General features: G+C 36.6%; 1 long non-coding RNA gene across 1 annotated transcript; it reads left to right on the forward strand.

The window, feature by feature from the left end:
* The first annotated feature begins 564 nt into the window (after window positions 1-564).
* Window positions 565-23,762, forward strand: LOC143694212 (uncharacterized). Its single transcript, XR_013182565.1, has 7 exons — window positions 565-632; window positions 2,065-2,234; window positions 16,545-16,628; window positions 17,388-17,747; window positions 20,417-20,506; window positions 22,683-22,771; window positions 23,633-23,762. It is a non-coding gene; the product is annotated as an uncharacterized LOC143694212 (long non-coding RNA).
* Window positions 23,763-24,302: the final 540 nt, after the last annotated feature.

Below are 24,302 nucleotides of genomic sequence, written 5' to 3' on the forward strand. Positions count from 1 at the left end.
GATTTGGGTTGGTGTGGTGGTGATTTTAATTCACCATCTGCCTCCCTAGACCCTAATAGCCTTTCATTTATTTCATATTCACTAGGGCGTAGAAAATGCTCAGGGTGTTTAAAATATTATGTGGTTTAAAAAGAACCAGATAAAAGAAATTATAACTATTAACTATAGGGGGAATTACAGTGAAAAGTTTTTGAGTGCTTTCCAGGAGGATGCACAAGCTCAGACTTGCCTGATCTATTTCCACCTATGTCCTTTCACAGTCACTTTTTCTGAGCCATTTGGGAAGCTTCCTTATCTGCACATTGCTCTGTAAGGGGTAGGTGTGCCATCTGCATATTATTGTAAATTAGAGGATCCATCCATCTACTATCTTAGATGAGCATGGCTTTCCTGCAGGACTTTGTTAAATTGAGTAAATTTAATTTTCATATCCCTTCTGGAATATTGAACAAAACTAATTTTGTGACTGTAGGGTTTGAAAGCAGAAGGGGCAGTAAGTTAATATAATTAATCATTGTGTCATTGCTGCAGAATAATGGACTAATTCTCTTCCTAATTTCCAGTTACTTATCATTTGAAATCTCCCAGGGAAAACAGCACTGTGTAGAAAGAACAAGGAACAACCAATTAAAGTAAGTGTTTTGTGTCATCATCTTAAGCAACTGTAACAGAACTGAGGAAACTCTGGTTGTGATTTATTAGTTGCATTTTTTGAGTTTTTTATATACAATTAGATATTTGCCTGAACTGCTTCATATGGAAAAAGTAATGAATTTCCCCATATTGACATATTTTTGTGCATCAGATTTGCATTTTTAAAAAACAGTCAAGTACACAGAATAATTAGCTTGAGTTAAAATGAACAAAACAAACCATCTAAAACTCTTTGTTAAAAATGTTAGATATTTTTGTTCCAACTCTGAAAAATTAAACTCCCCTGCAATTATAAATCAACAGTGATCTGCCAGCAGGTCCTAATTTGGGCCTCTTAAACGAAATACTTATGTTTTACTTACAGGACTGTTTCAAATATTTATTTTACAGCTGATCATTTTAAACGTACCTTCTACCTGTCACTCATTTTGGCGTGGGACTGTGGGATCTACTAAATCTTTGCAGGTTCAGGTTTAAACTGGCACAACCAAGATGACCAAAATCTCTGATATCCCCCCCTGGGGTTGGAATCTGGATGATTTTAGAGAGAATACCAACAAGGTGAAGGAGAACAAATAGGAATGAAGCACTGGGAAATACTGGATCAGAGACAGAGCTAAGGGAGGAGCTGCGGGAAAAAAAAGCATCCCAGAAATGACTGTGTGGAGCCCATAAAGATGCAGCAGAGTGGCAGATGAGGTGATGGAAGGGCAGAGTGGGAATGGAGAGGGAATAGGAAGTTTTGGCATGTGTGAGATGAGGCTCCATGGGATGGGCAGGACAGGATGTGAATAGCAAAGAAAGATGTTTTGGCAGCTTCTGTTGCTGTATAGAGTTCAGCATGCTTTCTGGCAGCAAGCTGGAAAGCATTTAAAGGCTGAGCTTTCAACTAAAAATTCTCATTAAGTAGAGGCCCAGTAACCCTGTCTAAAAGGTTAAAGCAAAAACACCAAACAAGGCAGCATTTCCCCCACTGTTTTTTATGTAAGTACAGCTAATTGAACTGAACTTGGAGGAAATGCTAACTTGAACTTTTTTATTTTCTTTCCTTGAACAAGAACTCAGCATGAGCTGTTTGTTAGTTTGAAGTTTTAGTAATTTGGAACAACTTTAGTCACTGCTGAACCCAAATGAGAACCAAACTGAATAAGTAACATATTTAACTGTCTAAGCAGATGTAAAAATTTAGGATCAGTTTGTAACAATTCTGTTTTCTGCATTTTTAGTTTTGATCCCACTTTTCACTTATCCTGCCCTGATTTTTTCCAAGCTCCTGCTTTGAATCAGGTGATGCTGTAGATTGTAGAAGACCTTCTGTGGGATGAGTTGGACAGAATTCATATTGGGGTTTAGACTGTGTGAATAGCATTGCTCAGACTCCTCTTTTTTTTTTTTTATATTGCTTGATAGCTGCTTCCATCCTCACAACAAGCTTCAGGAAGGTGCAGAGGAATGACCTGCCTGCCTGCCAGACACTAGGGAGAATATCTCTCCATGCAGTGCTGTGCTGCAAAGTCAGCTGTCCCCACTACCTAATTGTCAGATGAGCACTGCTGTGACAAAGCCACTTGGAAAAACAGGTATTGTGTGGGTTTTCATCTAGAGCTGACATCAGGTGTTTTAAGAAAAAACCTGAGAGATTCATATAGAAATTGCCATGCAAGAGTTCATGCCAGTTATGTTAGCCAACTTAAAGGCTGCACAAGCAAGCTTTTGGAGTTTGATTTTTGCTCTCCTCTGTCTGGAGAACATGGTGTCAAGCACCCATTTTTTATTTTAAGCATAGTCTCACAGACTTGATTGTTCTTTGATCCTAGTGCTGTGCTGAAGGTAGTTCAAAGTTATAAGGAGTTATGTATGCTGTGTCTTAATGAAATGCTTGTCTGAAATTGAACTGATAGCCTGCTGTGAAAAAATCAATTTGCCATCAGCAACTGAATGTACTTGATGCTCAATTTAGTTCACCCAACTATTTCACGTTTGTTCCCTGTAGTAAAACAAAAGGGTCCTGAGAATTAATTACAGTGTTAGCATCTGCTCATGGCAGCTTTGCTGATACACTTGGTGGAATAAGATACTTAAGGCAGGAGGGAGATGGAGTGTAAAGTTTTTCCCACTGCCATTTCTTATGCAAATATCTTTTAAAGGATAGGCTCCTCTGGTGTTTCCTGTACTTTTTCTTTTGGCATTAGAGCACTCAGTTGTGTTTAAAACTAGCAAATGCTGATTGCTTCCAGATAATTTGTGTTATGTCACTTTTTCATAGTTCATATTTCCATAACTATTGCCGGCTGCTCAGTGGAGTATTGTTTATTTGAATGTTGGTAATAACATTTCTTAGTTTAAAGTAAATCCCAAACATTTTGGGGGATCAGTAGATGAATGAGAAGTTGCTGAAGTTGCAGGTTCCTGAGATTCTCAATGGTTGATCTTGTGTTGGTGTAATTCCAACCTGCTGTGCTAAGCACACTGTGGAGCAGCCTTGAATGCTGGACAAGAATACTTTTGTCTTGTGCAAAGTCTTCTTTAACAGCTTCACCTTTTTTAACATTAAAAGTTGTCAGTGTGCTCACATGCCAGCCTAAACTGATGTTTTATTGTGCTGAACATAGAAACTGAGCTGCAACACAAGCACACAAAATATCAGTAACTTTGGGATTTTAGTATTTGATAATTTTGTATTTTAAGTCATATTCAAGTAAATAAATCTTGGTCACTTGGTCTAGGAGATGGACCAGGTCCCACACTTTTTGCCTGGGCTTTTTTATTTATTTATTTTTTTATTTTGCTGAACCATCACAAGGTATAAATCATCTTTCTTGGAATGCCTGAGAAAACACGATCTCTGAAATCCAAGACATTTTCATTATTTGTAAATTGTCTGTAAGTTCTGTCATGTCAGATTTGAAATGTGTTCATCCACATCACTGTATTTTGGAGAGGATCATCTTAGATTTCTGTGAGAGGGTGCTTGAAATTTAATCTTGTCCTGTATGATTGTGATGCCTTTAGCGGTGGTAGAGATGTCCTGTTTGTATTGGAGAATGATTTAACTTAATGTAATTATAATAATCCCCCTAAATTTGGTGAAGTATAGCCAGGTTCATTTTGATTGTCTGTCCATTAGGTTGCCATGTACCAAATGCTTTTAACTTCTTAACTCATAAGAAGATTGTTGAAGCAGTGCTTGACACTGGTCAGGTGTTAATTACTGGTAATTAATACTAAAGTGAAAAGAAAAGATATAAATTAAATATTTAATAAATTAATACTCTTACAAAACTGCAGTAACATAGTGTGACATTTAATATGCACACCTGCATATCTTGTTTCTTCTACCCTCTAGAATTTTAACTGAGGGTTCAAAGAGTTTTTCTCAGCAATGGAAGAGCACTTCTGTATTTTGCAGATATGCTTTATTAGAACATCACATGGCATGAAATTTAAACTCTCTGCACGTAGAACAGTTTTTGAAAGAACATTTGCTGCTCCTCCAGAGTGAACACATCCTCTAAATAATTATTTTTGTATCTACTTAGCAAGGGCATCCTAATCAGGAAAAATGTCATATATCTTTATAAAAATAAGGTGGTTATTTATTAAAAGTGCTGCTGAGAATGACTGTGATCTCTTTAGACAAGAGCAGATACTCAGGTGAATTGAGGACTAATGGTTTTTATGATTCTTGAATATAGTTCTTATCAAGGAATAAGCTTCATATTGAGGAATATGCTTCATATGTTTGGCAATATTGAGGGGACAGAAAAGAAGAAACTGTTTCTATCATTCTATAATTTTTACAGTACATGGTATTTGTTACCTTGATAATACATTTTACATCTTTACATAAGCTGTAAGACTTCCAAAGCACAAGGTGAGCAGAATCTTCTGATCTCCATTCCTTGCATGAGAAATAATTGTCAAAAATAAGTGGTTTTCTTTTGAATACTTCAACAAAACAGAAATGGGAATTTGTATGTGCTTTCAATTTGCTAGGAAGGGAAACAATTAATTTTTTTTCCTTTTTTTTTTTGGTGTGGGAAAAGTATTCCTCATAGCCTAATATTTAATACAGTTGGGAGGAAAACTGTAGGTTTTGTACACCACTTAATTTCTCTAGACATTGAAATGTCTTCACCTGGAGAAGCAGCCTATTTTGTGTCTAGCATTTTTCATTAGAGGTACTAATTAGCAACAGATAACAAATGATGCTGTTATGCATTAATACTCAGAAGTGCATGCAGGATGGATGGATCCACATTGGACCCATCACTGAAATAGGGGACACCTGCTCTCAGAGCTCTTGGCAGAAGAGCTCTGCAGAAATGATATTGAAACAGAATATATTGAGTATTTAATATAGTTTTAAATACATGTTTTCTGGATTTTTTTGAAGTAAGCATCCTTTATGTGGTTGCCTGCACTACTTGGAATTGGACTTGATAATTCAGATTGTGCCAGGTAGAAGCTACAGTGGAAGGATGAGGGGAGTATTGTCTTTATCCTGTTTTGTATTACTAAAATATAGAATATTTTGTTACACTCCTATTTAACATAGATGAGTTTTCAAGCCAGATAATTGCCCTGATTAATTCCTAACTACACTTGTTTATCTCTGGCAAAAAGGCCTTTCCTTCAGCTTTATAGGGTCTTCATTAATTATCTTTCCTTGATTTGTGGTAGCTACATGCATCACATTGCAACCCTCACCTTCATTTATGGTAGCAGAAGGGTTTCAGGTCCACCTTAAAATACTCCAGGAGCTGAACTCGTGTGTGTAGCTAAGAAAAATAAATTCAATAAGGTCCTTCTTTAAAATAACCCCCTTTCTGTTGACCACGGCAGGACATACAGGGCACATACACACATAACAGAACTCTCCTGTCTTCTGTTCTCATTTTAGTCCAGCTCATACATTTGCCAGATACCCCCTAAATTTTCCTAAAATAATCAATTATAAAATCAAGATAAAGTTATTATTTATGAGGTTACAACACAGCTGATAATTTTTTCATGCTCCTGTATGTACCAGGAAACAAACCAAATGGACTTTTTGTTTGTGAGATGTCTTCATTTTGGTGTTTCCATGTTTGTTGGCTGCTTTGCACTGAAACAGTGTTTTCCTCTGCTTCCTTACCCAAGGCAGAAGAGTCTTGATTTGAACGTGTCTAATTTCTCATGTTTTTAGCAAGTAGGTATAGAAAGGTTACAGGGTTGGATTTTTTAGATGATTTCTCTTTTCATGTATTATCTACAAACCAGAAGTTTAGAGGGAAGGTAGGGAATTATATCAGAACAAGTCTTTAATAAGCCATCACAACAGGTACAGATATTTTATTGGAGGCTATTCCATTGCCACAGCCCAATGCCTACTAAGATAAATATTTATGTAAGAGAGTGGTTTTTACCTGTGTATCTTACTTCACTTATATAAGTTTTTTAACAATGGAACCCACTCCAAATTCTTTGTAGAGCAGTCTGTGCAAAAATTCTGCAATAGATTGTATTGTAACTGAAAAACTTTTAGGGGAATTCCAGCTAAAGAAGTTTGGAAGAAGTGCATTAAATTTGATGGCAGGCAAACTTTAAGGAGGAATATAGACAGTTGTGTTGGATGGGAAAAGTAAATTAACAGTAAGAATTAACTTTTACTCTTGACATTTCTCTTCAGTAAATAACTATCTTACAACAATGCACATTCGATTCACATGCCCCTGTTTGTATTCTTAAATTTTGATAGATTTCTGCACATTATGACTGTTCAAACTGCATGTTGATGGCAGTGAAAATGAATGACATTTAGTACCACTGAGTTTTCATTTTCAAGGAAAACCTTAAGTAAAATGCACCAATGTGGTATACTCTGGAAGATCCTAGGAACAGTTTTCTGTACCCTTTTCCCCCTTTCCAATCTTTGAGAGCCAATCTTTGAGATTATAGATGTTATTTTGAGATTTTTGCATAAAGTAGATAGCTGAGCTATTTTTGCATAAAGTAGATAGCATGTGTTTATGTGCACTCAACCACGTGTGTTCCTGGGAACTGTTGTATTTAATGTAAAAGAGAAATTGGTACCTTCCCAGTTCATGATAACATATATTTGATTGAGGCAGAAGAGCAAACACAAAAGAACAGCACTGAAAACATGACAGCAGGGTTAGCATAACTTTTAGGGAGAAAGGCATGTTTGGTTGTTTACCTTTTCCTTCTGCTTAATAGAATTACCTCATTTGTGACTTTACATTAAATTCTGCCTTACTGTCATGTAGAAAAATAATTTTTAATTAGTGTTACTTTTAGTGCATTTCAGAGACCCATTGAAATCTGTAATTACTTGAAATTTTATAATTCATTTTAAGTACATAATGAGTACATAGCTGTTTACCTATGTAATCTATGTACTGGTATGTGACTTCGTGCAGCATAGAATGCTTTTTGTTTTTGCAGACCTAGCTGATGTTTGATTTAATTTTTTAATGATAAACCTTAGATAGCTTTTAAAATTGAGATTTTTGTGTGTAAGTACTCAGTGACTGAACTGTTTTGATTGGTATCAGACAGGTTTAAGGCTGGCTTTACATTTAAAGATAACTTTATACATATTATAGAGTTTTCATTATGAAAGCTTTAATACTGTGAATACCAAGTATCAGTACACAGAATACCAAGAGGTTTTTCTGCAATCATGTCTAAAGCACTTTCTCTTTTATATTTTTTGTGGGAAAAGTGTTGAACTGGATGTCATGACTTGCAAATTGATCCCCATCTCAATGGTAAAATCAGTAAACATTTGATGTGTAAGGAAAATATATTGATGATTTCTGAATAAAAATTCTAACAAGTCTTGGTCCAGTGGCCTCCACTTTTCATCTGAGGTCACAGCACCTTTTGTGAAGGATAGCTTGATCCTCTCTAGGCTATTAACAAAGGAAATGTAGAATAAAGATGCCACCTTGTGGGTGAACTAAATGATGCAGTAGATGGTTCAAAATGTTTAACAAATAGATTCTATGTATTTGTGACTGGCTGCTGGAAATTGAGGTTGTGTTTTTTTTAACATTTAGATTTATTTTTGGAGTTTATGTTCGTGAATTTTTTATGAATTATCTAAGTAACAACAGTTGGACCATTCTGGAATAGGTGTTAAATGGCTGCTAAAAATCATGCTTGTAGTCAACAGATAATTTTGTCACCAAATCCAATGCATTGTTCCTAATGTATTAAAGCACAATTTTAATGCTGTCTTCCTGACCTGATTGACAAAAAAAAAAACCCAAAAAACCAAAACCAACCAAACAAAAAAAAACCAACACCAAAAAAACCCCCCAAAACAACCAAACAAGACAGGGAAGATTTTGCAGATATTCCCTGTATGAAAACAAAATGGTGATACGTTCTGGTTCCTGTCCTGGAATTCTCAATAAATGCCAAGATTAACACATACATGTGTTAATTTGTCATTCTTAACTGCATGCCATGGGATTTCTTGCAGCATTCAATGAAATATCAGGTGTCTACAGACCTTGGTTTTGAATCACCTTTGCCTTAGGCAGGTTTATATAGAATGCTCTGGATTTTTAGGACTTTATTGAAGTGTTTTTTGACTCATTCAGTGGTAATGGCCTCTCACAGCTGCTCTTTATGGGGAACACAATTGAGAGAAATGGTACTAATACTTCTATTCTTGTATGGATTTTTGGAGATTCATTAATTTTGGATTTTGCTTTGGGAGATACATGTTTGCTGTGCATCCATGTTTCTTGCATAAGAACCTTATAAACTCTTCAGGATCACTTAAACTTGTTTGTGGCATTGTGAATCTTTGATGTGACACTGGTGTAAGGAACATTTTCTGCTTAAGTTACTATGAGCACCATCATGTTCCTTTGGCTTTGGATTTATTTCCTCCTGGTTTGTCTGCAGATTTTAGGAGGATTGTTAAGGTAACTGATGTAAATACCTTGGTAGGATTCTTCTTTTCCCTGAAATCTGGGTCAGATTAGGCAAAGGCAACTCCTGTCCTTTCCCTTTTTTATGGACAACTGGATTAATGCAGGTGGGGCCTCTGCTGTGCAGCTGAGCAAGTCATCACTGGCAATTAATTTCTCCACATCTGGCATCTCAGATTAATTTATAAAGGTATGGTTTTACTACTAGCCAAGAGATAGAGATTTTATTTGGTAGCTGGAATGGTAGAGGAATTCCTGACACCTGGCCACAGCTCTGAGATCTGCTTCTTGCTGGTGTGCTGCCCCCATGAGCTGCTGAGAAGGCTGAGGTAGAACAGTGTGAGCTCTGCTGTCTCAGAGCTCTCCTGGGGGCTGAAGAGTAGTGTGGTGGCTTTTCTTGGCTGATGTTGACCACAAGAGGTCAGGTGTTAAAAAAAAAATCTATTACAGCACAATGTAAAATATTCCTAGCCAGAAGATGTTTTAGGGCTGTTCTGTGTTATGCTCTGAGTTATCTGCATTGGGCACCCTTAAGAAATAATCAATACCATCAGAATCACCCAAGAAGTCAAGCAATAAGTGCCAGATGCAAATTAATTTTTGTGTATGGTTGTGCACAACTTTTAAGCATGCCAAACTTTTAATAACCCCATGCCCCATTATTTCAGTGGTGTTCATGTATATTTAAACACTAGTGCAAGAAACTAGCATCATGTTTGCTGGTTCAAAATCTATTCTTGCAGCTGTCTATTTCTAATGTCCTATAAGAGTGCTTTTGATTTGAATGATTTTTCTCTTCTATAGCAGCTGAGTATTCTGAACTTAATGCTTTGTGCCCTGCTCAGAAATTATAGGGTATACAAAAACTATACCCTGAAAAAAAATTATACCCAGAAATACATTCAAACATTTAAAACTTATTATGTCTAGCAGAGACAGATTTAAGATTACTGAGGTTTCTGGTTGAAGTACTCCAAGCAGAAATCCATACTCCATTAGGTTCTGAAATATTATGTGACCTTAATTTTCCAGGTATTTTGCCCTTCAAGTTGAAGATAGTATTTTAATACTATTTAAGTCTCCTGAAGAGCCTTGTAATATGATAGGCTTAAGTTGTGAAACATTTGAACAAAATGAAAGATAAAAAAGTAATTTAGGATTTTGTATTTTTTAAAATGTGTAGCAACGTAAAGATATGCATCAAATAACACATTGAAATAGGTGATAAAATTTGCATATTTTTTGGTGCATTTTACAGTGAAGTTATGTGTACATGCAATCAGCCATATTTCTTGTATGAAGGTCTTTCTTTGCATTTGACTATTTTAGGCAGAGGCATTTCCAGTGGTATGAACCTAGGGATTTGTCTTTTATGTTGTGGTGTACTTCACATAAAATTCTACCTGCAGAGCAGATGTAGGATCACATCTCAGGAGATGAAAGAGAATTTCAGAGCTAAACTTACTTTGTGAGGAAAAAAAGGAAGAATTAGCTTTAAAAAAATCTTACAGAAAAAGTTAGGGGAGAAATTTGTTTTCCTATTAGTATATGCAATGTTTTCTTTCAGTAATATTAAATAAAAGGAAATGAAAATTATCAACAGCTGGTGGTATGCCCAGCTCCATGAGATGTTAGAAGTGTACTTAATAAATGACAGCAATGGCTTCTGCTATTTTATCCCCTCTAACATAATCCTTGAGTGCTCCCATGGCTATGAAATATGATAGAGGCAAAACACATCAATGCCAAATACCTGGAAAAAAGAAAGAGTGTTGAACTATAAGGGCACTTATTCTGGGTGTGAAATTATATATTATTCATGTGTATATTTGTATACTTTGTAAGTGTGTATCTCAATGGTTACCCTAAATTTTGGTGGTTTGGGTTTTTTTTCTGGTCTAAAATTCATGTTTTATTCATATACACCAAAAAAGTGTTAATGGCAGGGTTTTCTGTAACTGTGTACAACACAGGTGGTTATTATATTCTGTAACAACTCAGTGTAGGTTGTCTTACCTAAAGATTTTCATTAATTTGCCCAAAATGTTATGGAATGGACCATCCTTTTGACAGGCCTGTGTGCTGATAGCTGCCTAGCAGATTGTACAGTGTCATGGTGTGGGTGTCAGCACTGAGACATTTTTCAGTCACAGCTTCAGGTTGGGCATTCTAGTTACTGAGCACAGGAAGGAATACAAAACATAACCCAGCAGGCAGCCATTAATTGCATTTTGCTTGTCTGAGCTGCTGTTTGCTTGCTCCAGGCTGCCAAACATTGAGCTTTTCCCACGGATTTCATTAGCTGCTGCCCAGTCCTGGGGGTTTGCTGCATGTTTGGGATCCTTCTCTGAGAGCTGCAAGTGCAGTGGTTGGTGGTGGCTACTGAATTGGGTCTCAGTGGCTGGTCCAGTTTTGGTGAAGTCAGAATAAATTCCTTTTGCTGACAAGACTGCCAGTTCTGGTTTTTAAGCGTCACAGGCTGCCTTGGCACTTGGTGAGTGTGAACATTCACCCTGTATTTCTGCCAAGCTAGGAGTAGGACAACTGTGAGTGCAGAAAGGCAGCCAGGAATCTCGAATCGGAGCTGTGAAAAATGATGTCCCCTTTAGTCTGTGCTTGTGGGTTTTATTTTGCCAAAAACGGCAAACTTGACCTCTGATTTGCTAAATTTTACTAACTAGCAACTGCAAGCAGTCTAAAAAAGGCAGTTTTAAATGATTCAAGATTGTATATTTGTTGACTTTTTTGTTTCATCTAGAAAGCTGTGAAGTTTTGTGTCTACTTTACTAGGAGTAATTAGCCCAGCACTCTGAAATGCACAGAGTGAAGGGAGGAAGTTATGAAGATTGTGGAAAGGAAAATGCCATCAGAATATGGAAAGGTTAAAAACTTATAAAAATTCCAGTGTTGGTGGGGTTAAAGAAAGATCTTTGTCAGATTTCTAGAAGTACCAAGTATACACCATAGCACATCCACTTACTACTTTGAGCTTTCTCGAGTCATAATTTTTGTAATCCCATTAGTCCTTATTGAGAGAACAAGCTTCAATCTGATGCTGGAAGGATGAATCTGTTTTTATATCTTGCTCTTAAAAAGAACTAAATAAACTCGTGGCCTCTGTTTCTGTCATTTGCAGATTCTCTTCACAGTGTTATGTCACTTGTAATTGTAATCTTGTAATCTCTGTGGCTCTGCATGGCAAACACTCTCTGGCATTCTCAAACAAAATCCAGCTTTCCTGTTCTCCACATTCCAGTCACAGATAAAAATGTTTTATCTCATAAAGTATTGGGCAAGAATGTTTCTATCTATCATTTTACAAGAGAAGAACAAAACTAAGCTTTATCTTTGAAGAAACAACATGATCTTGTCCTTTTAATAGAAAGAAGAGATCCTTTGCCTGTGAAAATTAAATCCTCCACAGTTTGTAGTTGCTTTTAAAACTCCTCAGCCTGACAGTGAAATTGTGTAATCTGATAATAGCATGCCTGAGGCTTGTTGTGATTTTTTGGGCAGTAGTATTAGCAGATGCTGTGCTCTGCTGATTTTAGTCACTTAGGGTTTGATCCTGATCCCACTGACCTGAGTGTAATAGTAGTGTGATTACTCTGTCTTCACTGGAATTACCATACAGATTTTGGGGTAACCGAAATCCGCATTTATTTAATCACACTTGTAGTTCTGCTGTGGGCTTTTCAGAAGTCACTAAAGAAAGAAAGGCACAGGTGACTTTTCTCATCTCTTTGTGACAGATTTCTTAATTCAAAGAGTGTTTGCTGCTGACCAGTTGTTAGAATTGTCATGTAAATGTCTGTGTGTTTGTACTGATGACTCAAGGTCTCAGTGCTAATGCACACACTGGGTGACTTTCCCTTGTCTTACAGCCAGTTTGAGTTGCTTTAAGATTCCTGTGCCTTGTCACTAGAATTTCTCTTTATTCATGAACCTTCTCACTGACTTTATAGGCAGTTTGATATGAATATATTTGAGTGTCTGTGGTTGGATGCAGTAATTTGACATGTTCTAGAAGTGGTAAGCGGTTGGTGTTGGTAGGTGGCCATAAATAAAAACTAGCGAAATGCAGGATCTAATCCTGCAGTCATTTTTCCCCCTCTGATGCTGTCAATGGGAGATCTGTCTTTGTAACAGGGACTAAGGCATTAGGATTGTACAGAACAGAAATTGTAACTTGTTCACAGCAGATTTTATAGCACAGATGTCTTCAGTGGCACAGACGTGAATGTTTCCTCTTTAGTGAAGGCTTTTTCTTAACTTTGGAGGCTTTTCAGACTGGCAAACCAAACTCTCCACAGCAGACCCTTCAGGTTTTTTTCCTTATAATATAATAAGGGTAGTTAATTTAATGCTGAGCCTCATGTACTTTTTTCCTCCTTTATTTTACTGACCAAAGAAATTTAACAAGAGTCTTGTGCCCCTTTGTTTTTTGTGGTTCTCAAAATCTCCCATTTCAGTATTTTAAAACTCCAAGTAAAAGATGCTAATGGATGAAGGTGTTAGAGATATCTCATTATTATAATCCCTGATAATAAACTGGTTCACTATATCTTTTATGCATCCTCAGGGTAATTTAGGGATAACACAGAAATGGTAAACAAAATCAAGAGGAGAAAAAAAAGGAGGAGAATGAAAGAGGTTTTTGAGCTGCTTTTTTCCTGGTACAGGGGGGGCTGTTTGGGGACACATGTGAAAGCAGGATTTTAGCTGTGTCCAGGTTTGGAGGCTGTGCACCACACAGAGAGGAAGGCCACTGCTGTCTTCTGCCTCCTTTCCTTTTTGACTCTGATCTCAGTGGTTACAGAAGAAAGCAAATGTGTTGGTCTAGGAGAGAAGGTCTCCAGAAGTGTCTGACCTAAGCCGTGGCTTTCTCTTGGCTTGGACTGCCAAGTTCTTGTTCTGGTTTTGTCACTTAGGGCAGGGGTGGCCCAGTACTCCAGTGCTTCTGTTCCCTGCTCAGGTAAAATCTGATGCAGGTGTTGAAGGGCTGTAGTGCTGCACAGGGCAAACCTGGCTCTGGGAATCTCTAGGAAAGAGTTCATATGCTTTTTAGGAATTCCTAGCCTGCTTTCTAGGAATTCACCTCTCAGCTTTCCAGGCATTTGCACTGTGCTTTCTAGGAAATGCCAGCTTCTGCTTTCTACTTACATTTCCTCATTGCTTTGCAGGATTATTTCCCCACATTCTTTTGTGGTTTTTGGTTTTTTTTTTCCCCTTTGTTGCATCAGGATAATTTCCCCTCAATTTACAGGAATTGCTTATGCACCTTCTGGAAATTTGCTCTTTCATTTCCAGGAATTTATCTCTGGTTTTCATGAATTCTCTGTGTCTGCTTGTTACGAATTTAACCTCCCATGTTTTGTGAATTTTCTTTGTGCTCTCTGAGGAATCTCCCCTCCAGGCAGGTATCTTCCATAGATTTTTTTCTCTGTGCTTTGTAGGAATTTACTTTGTATACTCTAGAAAATTTTCCTTGTGCTTTCAAGGAATTCCTCTCTGCCTTCTAGAAATTTTCTCTGTGCTGACTAGATATTTTCTCCTGCAAGTTCAAGAAATTTACCCTCTGCTTTCTAAGGCATTCTATATGTACTTTGTAGAAATTTTACATGGGTTTTTGAGGAATAAACCCTTTTCTTTCTAAGAATTTCTCACAGGCTTCCTTGGATCTCACCTTTCAATTTCTGGGAATTACATCCTTTTCATTTAAACTGTGGGTAAAAACATACTACTCACAAGTGGCTACATATTAATTTATTAACTAGTAGGATCAACTATTTGTTCTGATTTATATCTCAGGCCTTTTTTTTGACCCTTTACTTTATGCAATCTGCAATGAGGTCTTGGCCCTGTTTTTTCTTTTCTAGGTGCTGCTCATTTATAAGTAAAATTGTAGGATGAGGCCTCCGTGTGGATTCACAGCTCTTGCAGTACTTGTCTTCCTGTACCAATTATTTGCCATGTAATAATATTTTAGAATGTTAATTGTGATAACTGACGTTATCTTAATTTAACAGATAAGGAAAATTGTAGCAGGAGGGTGGTGTAACTTCTCAGCTCCCAAAGGAGCTTAGAGAAGATTTAATTTCTAGCTCATTTTAGAAGCAGATATGCCAAAAGTAGAAGAGAACAATCAGTAAGGGTTGAACCCCAGCTTTCTGGTTTGCTTTGGTTTTTTAAATCAAGTTCAGGTATTGCAGATGCTAAAAATCATGGAAGAGTTGAAACAAAATAAGATCTAGAATGTTAGATTCTAATATATTGGCCACATAGCTCCCACCTTCTAACCCCAGAAAGTTCAAAGTGGGAGTTCCCAGTTCCCAATTTTTATCCTTGATGGACACTGAGTGTCTTGGCATGTCCGCCTTGACCAGCAACAGCTACATACATCAATGTGAGCCCTCAGTTTCTTAGACCCCTCACAGCTTTAACTTTGGTCAAAAGCACCTACAAATACCTGTGAGTTGGGAAAAGAAATAACTTCAAATTGCTCTTTGGTCATATTGTAAATTCACAAAGGAAAAGAAAGCAGAGTGTAAATGTAATAGGGAAATGCCTCTAGGTGCTGAAATCCATCAAATAACAATTCCTTCTCTCTTTCCCTGTTTGTGTCACATGGTATTAAAAAGAGACAGGTATTAATCTGCTCCTCCTATACAACTTTAAGTTGTATAAAATGTACTTTTATCATAGTTACCTTGAGTGGCTAAGGCAGATAATTCGCTGCTAGAGTGTTTGAGATTTTTATCTATCCATGGGGCAGTCTGCCACACCATTTGCTCATTATTTTATTGGTTAATTAAATATGTTATAGCTTCTAGTTTCAGAGATTAATAGAAGCTTGCAAAATAATCTGTTATGTATACAGAGATGAGGTAGGCTTTGCCTGGTGTCTTGCCCTATGGTTCTGGCACCCACAAGGGTCTGGCACCCACCACGTGACTCTCATGAGGGGATTAAAACATCATGAATAGAAAATCTTAATCCAAAGCTAATGTAAAATCTGTATTTTTCTTTTTTCTTTTAATTTTTTAAATATTGGCAGTAATCAGGATTAAAAGAGCTGTAGGCCCCCCACTTCATTTATTGCTTTGTTGATTTATTTATTTTGAACTTGTAGTATTTTCTTGTGCCTAGACAAAGGGTTTACAAAGGTATTTGTGAAAGTTATTTCTCCTTTTTCTTGAATTGTCATATTGATAATATTAAAGAGAAAAACCCATATCCTTTATTGATTTATCAACAGAAGACTTTACTCCAGTCAGAATTTTTTAATAGAAAAATTTTGTTCAGAAGCAAAATGCAAGATAAATTCAGGATTTTAGCCCTTTTTTAATGTTTTCAGAACATCTTCAAGAGAACAAAAAGATTTCTACATATTATTAAGCTTATCTCTTTTTTGTGTTAGTTATCACATTTTTTTTTCCCTGGTACATTTCAGAGAATCAAGAACTGTAATAACTTTATCATATTACAGTTAAAAATTTCTTAGATAGCAGGATAGTAAGAGTATTAATATTGTCAGAGACTTAAATATGGAAATAGGGTATTAATCACGTTTCATGTAAATTGCAAAACGTAGGCTATTGAGTGAGATTAGAAGTTATCTCATGATAAAAGCACTCTATCAGAAAAGAACATTCTCTTAAGTAGTTTTTGTCTCCATGTAAGTATTTTGTACTATTGTTTTCTAATAAGTCATCTGTCATTCAAATAGAAAAGTCCTAGATGTGGGAAATGAGGGGCTAGGATGGAACCAAAGGGCTTAAGGATGTTCATATGACATCTGAGATTATCTCTGAGGTGCATCAGAGGCAATGGAGCAGAGGAGATTTTGCAGGATGCCAGCTGAAAACCTGCTCCTTGTTTTCTGTGGGAATGCAGGCTGTGTGCTCTCAGCTTAAGCCAATGTTCTCCATTTTCTTGCAGCTTGGATCCCTCTTTGGGCTCACTGATGTCTCCCTGTGTCTGGAATGCCAACACCCTCGTGGTCTCCAGAGACTGAAGCCAGAGGTGAGCAGTGTTGCTCTTGTCACTGCTTGGGGCAGCAGCTCCTCAGCGTGGGGAGCAGGTGCTTGCTGAGGGATGATCCCAAATTTCAGCACTCTGATCCCTGTCCTGAAGGAGTTGAGCTAGCTGGAGGCAGTTTCCTGTGCCTCACTTGCAGTAGCCATGTGCAATGGTAGAATGAGTCTCTTTTATAAAGGTGGGCAGCTTGATGGTATTCCAAGAGTTAAAGGCTTATTAATCCCCCAACACTTCCAGGGGTTGCTTCTTCTCTGTTGTCTGCTGTGGAGGAGCTGAGATCCAGCCTTCTTGCCTGGAAATGTTTAGCTAAGCTTTCCTCCTTTGGTGCATTTTAACTCCCTCTGAGCCTTTTTGTGCGGCTTCTTTTTTGAGAAAAGTAGACTTTGAGGAATCACCTGCAAATCAGCTCTCCAGGGGAATTGCAAGAGTACCCAAAGATCCTTGCTTTTGTTATCCCTGTTTTGGCAGCACTGCTGAAGGATGTCCTCACATGATGCCAGTTAGATGCAAAAGCTCATTTTTATTGGATGCCCCAGATCAACAGCTTCCCAGGTTTATTGAAGTATTTTGAAATCCTCTGAAAATGTGTTGTATACCATTTGCTTTGAAGGAAGAATCTATTATAGTTTTATACTGTCTGGTGGAAAAAAATGTTTGCTTTTTCCATTTCTGAATGCACCCAGCGATTCTGTAGCTAAAAAAGCTGAAGTATCATTTTTGACTGTGTGTTTTTTGTTTTTGCAGATCTGCTGTCCAAACCAGCATGCTGTGTTATGCCAATCCAGTGCCTTGTCAGTGTGGCAGACAGCTGTAGTTAGAATACAAGGCTTTTGTGTTCCACCCACCCCCTCATCTCTCAGGTTTCATTCCACTTCTTTGAGCAGTGGACACATTCTTGCCAGTCTCAGTGTTTTAATTTAATTTGGGCACAGACTATATAAAATTGAACAGATGTCTGAAAGCAGTGGAGAGAAGACCATAAAATGAAACACTGCTTAGCTCCATTTGAACCAAGCAATGCTGGATTTTTTTTGTCCCCATTGCCACAGAAGTCACACATGACTTGGAGGTGTGTGACAAGAGGATCCAACATGGGGAGAGGAGGTAAGGCGACTGGAATTGGACCTACTTTTCTTTCCTATGTATTTTTGAGGTGTGTTTTCAAGACTGGGTGCTTCTTCATCTTCTACAGTTACCAGCACTCATTTCTCTAAAGTAAAGTAAAGATTATATTTCCCAAGAAATTTTAAAAAGCATTTAAAAAAAAACCCAGTAAAATCTCTTCCACAAAAAAATATTTTTCAACTCTTTCCCCTGAAAGATAACTTGACTTTATTTTTGATGGGAATGGGCATGGAAAATGCTGGTTTCCAAGTAATTCCTGGAAACACGGGATGGTAGTTCCATCCAGTAGGCAAGCCAGAAATTCCATAGCACAAAATTTCACTGCCCAGAATAATCTATTCATCAGAAGATAAGTTGAACAAATTAACCTGAAATACTGACCTTTAAAAAATGCTTTATTTTTGAAGACATTTAACAGTATTTTTTTATCTCAAGGTAAGGTAAAAAATAAGATTAATTACATAATTTTTTGAAAAGTTGTCATGATTGTGACATGACAGTGATATTCATATGTGATATCATGCTTTAAGATTGAGCCAATTTTTGCAGGTTTGTCTGCATGAATGTCTCTAGTAGATATATTTTCTTACCCCTGTCTAAACTGATGAAGAAATTCATGCTCTAAAGGACTTATTATACCTACCAATAGCCTAACAAATGTTAGATTAGGTTTACAGGCTTTAAAGATGTTGTGTTTTGAAAATAAAGCTTTTGTTTTAGGAGTCAGAGTTTGCACTTGATGGACAATTCTCTGGTTTTCCTCCCATCCACTTGCACCTTGATGTCTTTCAACTGTGCTACCCTCTAGATGTAGAAAAGTGTGTAGATGGTAATACCATTATAAAGGTGGTAGGTGAAAAAATTGAGACTGAAGCTGGATTTGAAGTTGATTGTCTTTAATTCCTCACTAGTTCACTGTCATTGATGTACAGTCTATTTTCTTATCATTCCTGCAGTAGTTAATATTGATGGAGACATATTTATCCTGTATCATAATCTTCTCTTTCATGCTGAAGACTTTAAAATTGTTCAGTTGAAGACTTTAAAAGCTTTTGTTGGAGGAGTTTGTTACATGTACATATGAAAAGAAAATTGAAAAAAGCACTGAAACTGAAATTTCAGAATTAAATGCATCATCTTGGAAAGCAACATAAATGGTTCTCCTATCCCGGAGCACTTCTGCATATGCATTTCTTTATATTCATATACCTGGCTATAAAGTAACTACCACCCTAACTAATAATATCTGAATATGCAACCAATTATTTGCCTTTGTGACTTATGTGGAAAATGTGAGTAGTAGGAGGAGGACATGCAAAGTCTTTGGAGGAAAATGAAGATGTGTAACCATAGATGTATGTTAGTCACTACTGCAAAAGCAGTGTCAAATTATATTGGATATTCGGCCCTAGCAATTGAAAATGTCACATCTCTCTAGATGTGTTACTGGCATCTAAACACTATCCACTTTTAGATCTCCCAGAAGTTTTATGAAAATGCTTGAGAAAGTTTCCTTAAATGACGCTCTTTTCAAAGAAAATATGCCTGGGAGGCTGTGGGCTTTTTTCAGTATTATATTCAGGAACTGCCACTTCATTAAAAGCAGTTTTTAATGTGTACATTCTCAGTTACAGGCAGTTTTTGCAATTCCCAAGCCATAGGCATCATGGAAGATGACTCTTTCATGTTTTATGTTTTATTTACTAATAGCATTTACACAGTTACTACCAACGCACTTTGTCTAGTTTCTTGAGCACCTGTAGAATTTCTGGAAATCAGTAGGAAAATGCATGGAAAGCAACTGGCAAACTGGAAAGACACTGGGAAATTTTCTAGGAAGCATTTAGTAAATTCCTGAAAGTTGGGACATAATTCCTAGAAAATAGAGGGAGATTTTTCCAAAAAAAAAACCACACAGGGGAAGATACCTGCAGAGAAAGGGGAAATTTCCTGAAAAACAAAGTGGTACAGCCTAGAAAGTGGAAGGTAGAAAAAGGAGGAGAGCAGTCAAAGTAAATACTTTCAACAACACACTTAAGATTTCTAGGAAGTTGGCTGTGGATTCCCCAAAAGCACACAAAGAAGTCTTATGAAACAAAGAGGGAATTCCCAAAAATCTTGTTTATGCAAAGTTATGGGCATGGGGAAAATTGTGGAAAGTGTGGAATATGTGGAAAATTTCCCAGAAAGCTGGTGATATTCTTGAAAGCAGTGGAATGCACTCCTGCAAAGAGCGAGGTAAATTCCTATGATTTGGAGTGTGGATGGGCACTCCTAGAAAGCAGAAGGAGAATTTTCCAGAAATCATATGAGGCTTTGATGGAAAACAGAGAGGAATTCCAGGCAATGACAGGTGGCAGCTCATGATACTTTTCAAAGTGAAGCAGAAAACTTGTACCAAACTCTGCAAGCTGCTGATCCCAAGCCTTACAGCAAATATGCATGAAGACTGAAACATATTGAGTAGAAAATACTGCAAATATTTTTGTTGGAAAAATCAGATTGCTTCTCTGATAGTGAAAACATTTTTTGAACATATGATTGCAAGGTTCAGATTAGTTTATATTAATGGATAATCAATATAGTAAGTTTTTAATAGTAATTTTTATGATTATCTGTTTTTTTGATGGAATTCATCCATTTGGAAGGAAACTAGATGGTGGCAGCCTTGGGATGATAACTGAAGTGAAACACAAGACTGTCAAGAAATAAGCCATTAAAAAACCTTCAGGAAAAGGGTAAGTATCTTGTAGATGTGTGATATTCTTTAAATTATTCCTAGCTTTCTTACTATCTGATGAATCTCCTCTTCCAATATCTGTTTGAGCACCAGGTCATATTTGATACAGAATTTATCTTTTCAGTTATGGAGATGTTTATTTTAGTTTTTCAGGTAGCTCTTTGTGTCTCATTCATTGCCCCTGTGGAAGAAACCTAAAGCAGCATAAGTTTTGAAAACATTCAAACTCTTCTGTCAATCTGTGTAATTTAAGGCTCTTATACTTTAAAGAAAGAATAATTGAGAATATATTTGCATATTAGATTGTAAAGTAACCAAATACCTTTGAAGGATATAAGCAATTGTTTCTTAGGTATTTATTTGAGTTTTTATCAATAAAGTAAGGTGAAAATAAGGAACAAAAAAAGTGTTCCATTCATAAATCAATATGAGTACCACAATGAAAATTTTTGCCTAAAGTTTTGTGGCTGACCTGACAGATAAGATTTCAGGACTTTACAATGGCAGCAGGTACTATAAGTACTGCAGTAGAATGTGTAAAACAATATTTGCTGTTAGCTGCATGTGTAGGATTTTTTCCTTGGGATATTGAATTGTTTGGAAGTCTTATTTGATTGAAGTATTACAGTTTTAATTCCTAGTTGCTGAAAAGTTACATTTTACTTTGTTTCAGGGGTTGGTAATCAGGCTTTCTTAAAGCCATTTTTAAAACATTAAATGGAAGAGGCTTTAAGCTAAATCCATACTTAGCCCTTGATTTAAAATCACTGTATTTTTGTGCATTTTAAAAATGCATATGTTTTGAAAGCTTGAGGGTTTGTTGTAGTAAACACAATACTGATGATATTTGTGGCTGGTCAATTGTCCTTTGCCCTCTGTCCATAAAATACTAAGTGCATTGGGGTTCTAGGTCATCACTACAGCTGCAGCATTGCAATTAATTATATACTGTTATTATATTAGAAGAAACTAAACTCAGAACAAAATCATTACCTTCTCCCTTTTATTAATATTAGCAGACATAGCTTGTAATGGAGCTGTGTGAAGATGGAGAACTTAAAAAATGCTTTGTGGTAAAGGGCATTTTGCAGAAAATGAGACAGGACGCATCATTCAAAGCCTTGCTTCAGCAATAACATTTCTGCACAAAAACTATAATTACATTCCTCTGTTTCTCCCATATGTTCATTGATTTTGAGTGTTCATACATTTAAAAACAGTTACTGATTGATATTTTATCTATTATTTATTTCATAGGATAAAAATAATCCAGTAAAGAAGAAGTAAAATATACTACATGAATGCATTTTTAGAACTTTATTTTTCTTACAGATGCAATATGTGCTGCCATTTTCTTTTACTTCTCTTTCTGAACCAGCTGTGGCAATAACTGTGTTATTATTTCTTAGCTTGCAACTGCTTTGCATTATAACTTTAACTTAGTTCAGTTTTTAAGTGCGCAGTGTATTACAGGAGGTAAAAAAGCAGAAGTGGATTGGTCGTGATACTTCCTCACAGCATATGTTACATTTAAGGTTCAGTGAACATCAGCATTTTCATCCACCACACAGAACCACTGCAATTCTGCACAGTCCACAACAGAATTAATCTATCCAGTCAAAACTTTGGATTTTGTAGATGGTGAAGGACTTGCAATTCTTGAGGTTTTTTGCAAAGAAATGACTAAACTCTTTCTTACAATATAGTGCTTTTAGGAACCCTTCCTTTACCTCTTTTTCCAGAGAGTTATATGGCATTATGGAATGGTACCTTTTATAAGGCCTTGTTTCTTCTGGGCCCTCATCAAAACAGCAAAAACCCTTGGCTGGTTTGGTATTTAAAAATGAATTTCAGGTGTGAAAATATGTGCAAATTTGGTAAATGCACTCTACTTTTTTTTGTTAGATGATGCCAGATGATCTGATTTTAAAAGACCAAACCATTATGTACTTTTGCCTTTCTTACAGGATTGTGGTGAGGAATAATATTTCAAAATTTGAAATTCTTGTATGACTTCCTGGAAGAAGTGAGGAAGATGGTTTTTGTTAGACTGCCACTAGTTTAGAATAAAATGCATGGGAACTGCTCATAGGAATTAATCAAAAGATTTTAAAATATTTCTGTCAGAATATGTTCACTGTAACTGATAGTATTTTATTTCTCTCTTTTGGCAGGTATTTTTTGCAGAGATCTAAAAGTGGAAAACATTTTTGTTAAAAGCAGTGACATCAATGAAGTAAATGAAGTGGAATTAAACATAAAGGTAAGATGAAAATTGTAACAGTTTGGCTTCAAGAACCATTTTTAATATCCAGGTATTACTGGGAGACCTGACTTTGATACCTATTAGTAGGTTTTGAAATGAGTTACTAAATGGTGTTATTATGGAAAAAAATCATTTGGAAGCTAAGAGCCACTGTTGAAAAGAGTATTTTTTTTAAACTGTAAGCACATTTCTTGGTCAATTAAAAAAAAATCCTTAAAGTAACCATACCTTGTTCATGAAGATCTACATTTGCATAGTCCCAAGCCATTAGGTACAGGAAGCTAGCAGATGCTAGCTATTAATTACAGTGAAATGTAATTAATATTTAAATTAGGAATGCTTTCAATTTAAAGCAAATCTGTTAGTAATTCAGAAAAAAGGCCTATTTGATTGAAATACAAGTATATTATAGGATTCTTTTGATATTAATAAATATTTGCTACCTAAACACAATGTTCAATATGCTTACCTCTTTTTTTGCATTGAAGAAGATAGTCTTTGATGTTTTATAAATCATGTGTTAATTGTGCATCACTAACTTGCTATTTAGTAGTAGCTACTGTTGAAATGTAGGCATCATCTTGTACAACGGAATTGTCGGATGAGGAATTTACTCTCTGGGATAGAAGACTCCAGGCTGAGGAGCATTTTAGACACTGAAGTGGGCAACTCAGTAATTATAATGGATAAATCCAGACTGCAAAACTGTTTCTTAGATCTATGTATTTTTTTATAATCTCATGGTCATTTTAAGACACATTGTGTATTTCTCTGTACCCTTCAGTTTAGGGCAGTGTGTGCCTTTCTTCCTGAAAGAAGGTAGGTAAGGCATTGATAAATTTTCTGTCTTTTCCACAGGTTTTCCATCCTTTCAGTCAACTCACCTCTTCTATCAATAGAAACAACCATGGCCAGCTGTTCTTTTTTCATGGCCTTGCTTTATGTACCCATTTGGAACAGCAAACTAGCACACTCTGTCATCTCTCCTGCAAGGGGCAAGTATTTCTTCTATGTTCCATCCTGTGAATGAGGTCAGATCTTTCCTCACTTTGCTTGTTCCTCTCATTTTAGAGGAGAATAACTCCTGAGTGACTTTATTGGGAGAAGTGGAAAATACAGAACCAAGTCCCAAAGCTGGTGTGGCCAGCAGCAATAATGTGACTACAGGAAAGGAGAGGTCCATCACACAATGTGATATTAAAAATAAAAATCAGCTAAAACCAACATTTAAGTACTTTGGACTTTCAGGCTTGAGGAAGCTAATGTTACATGTCAGGCTAAGGTTCACACCCTCCTATTTTTGGCTGTGAGAGTCTTCCTGGATTTTTATGATTTTCTGGTTTTGGGCAGGATATGCAGACAGAATGATGGGACAAATCCAGACGTGGCTTGTTCCTGTTGAGAGAGGTTCTTCCATATGGCCCACGAGTACATGGCACAGGTGCATACTGGCATGGGGCTGAGATGAAGTTTTGTTAATATGTATAGAAAGACCTTCTTTTTCCAGCCACCTCTCAGTATCAGGACA

This window comes from Agelaius phoeniceus, chromosome 6 (genome assembly GCF_051311805.1).
Source record: "Agelaius phoeniceus isolate bAgePho1 chromosome 6, bAgePho1.hap1, whole genome shotgun sequence".
Taxonomy (NCBI): domain Eukaryota; kingdom Metazoa; phylum Chordata; class Aves; order Passeriformes; family Icteridae; genus Agelaius; species Agelaius phoeniceus.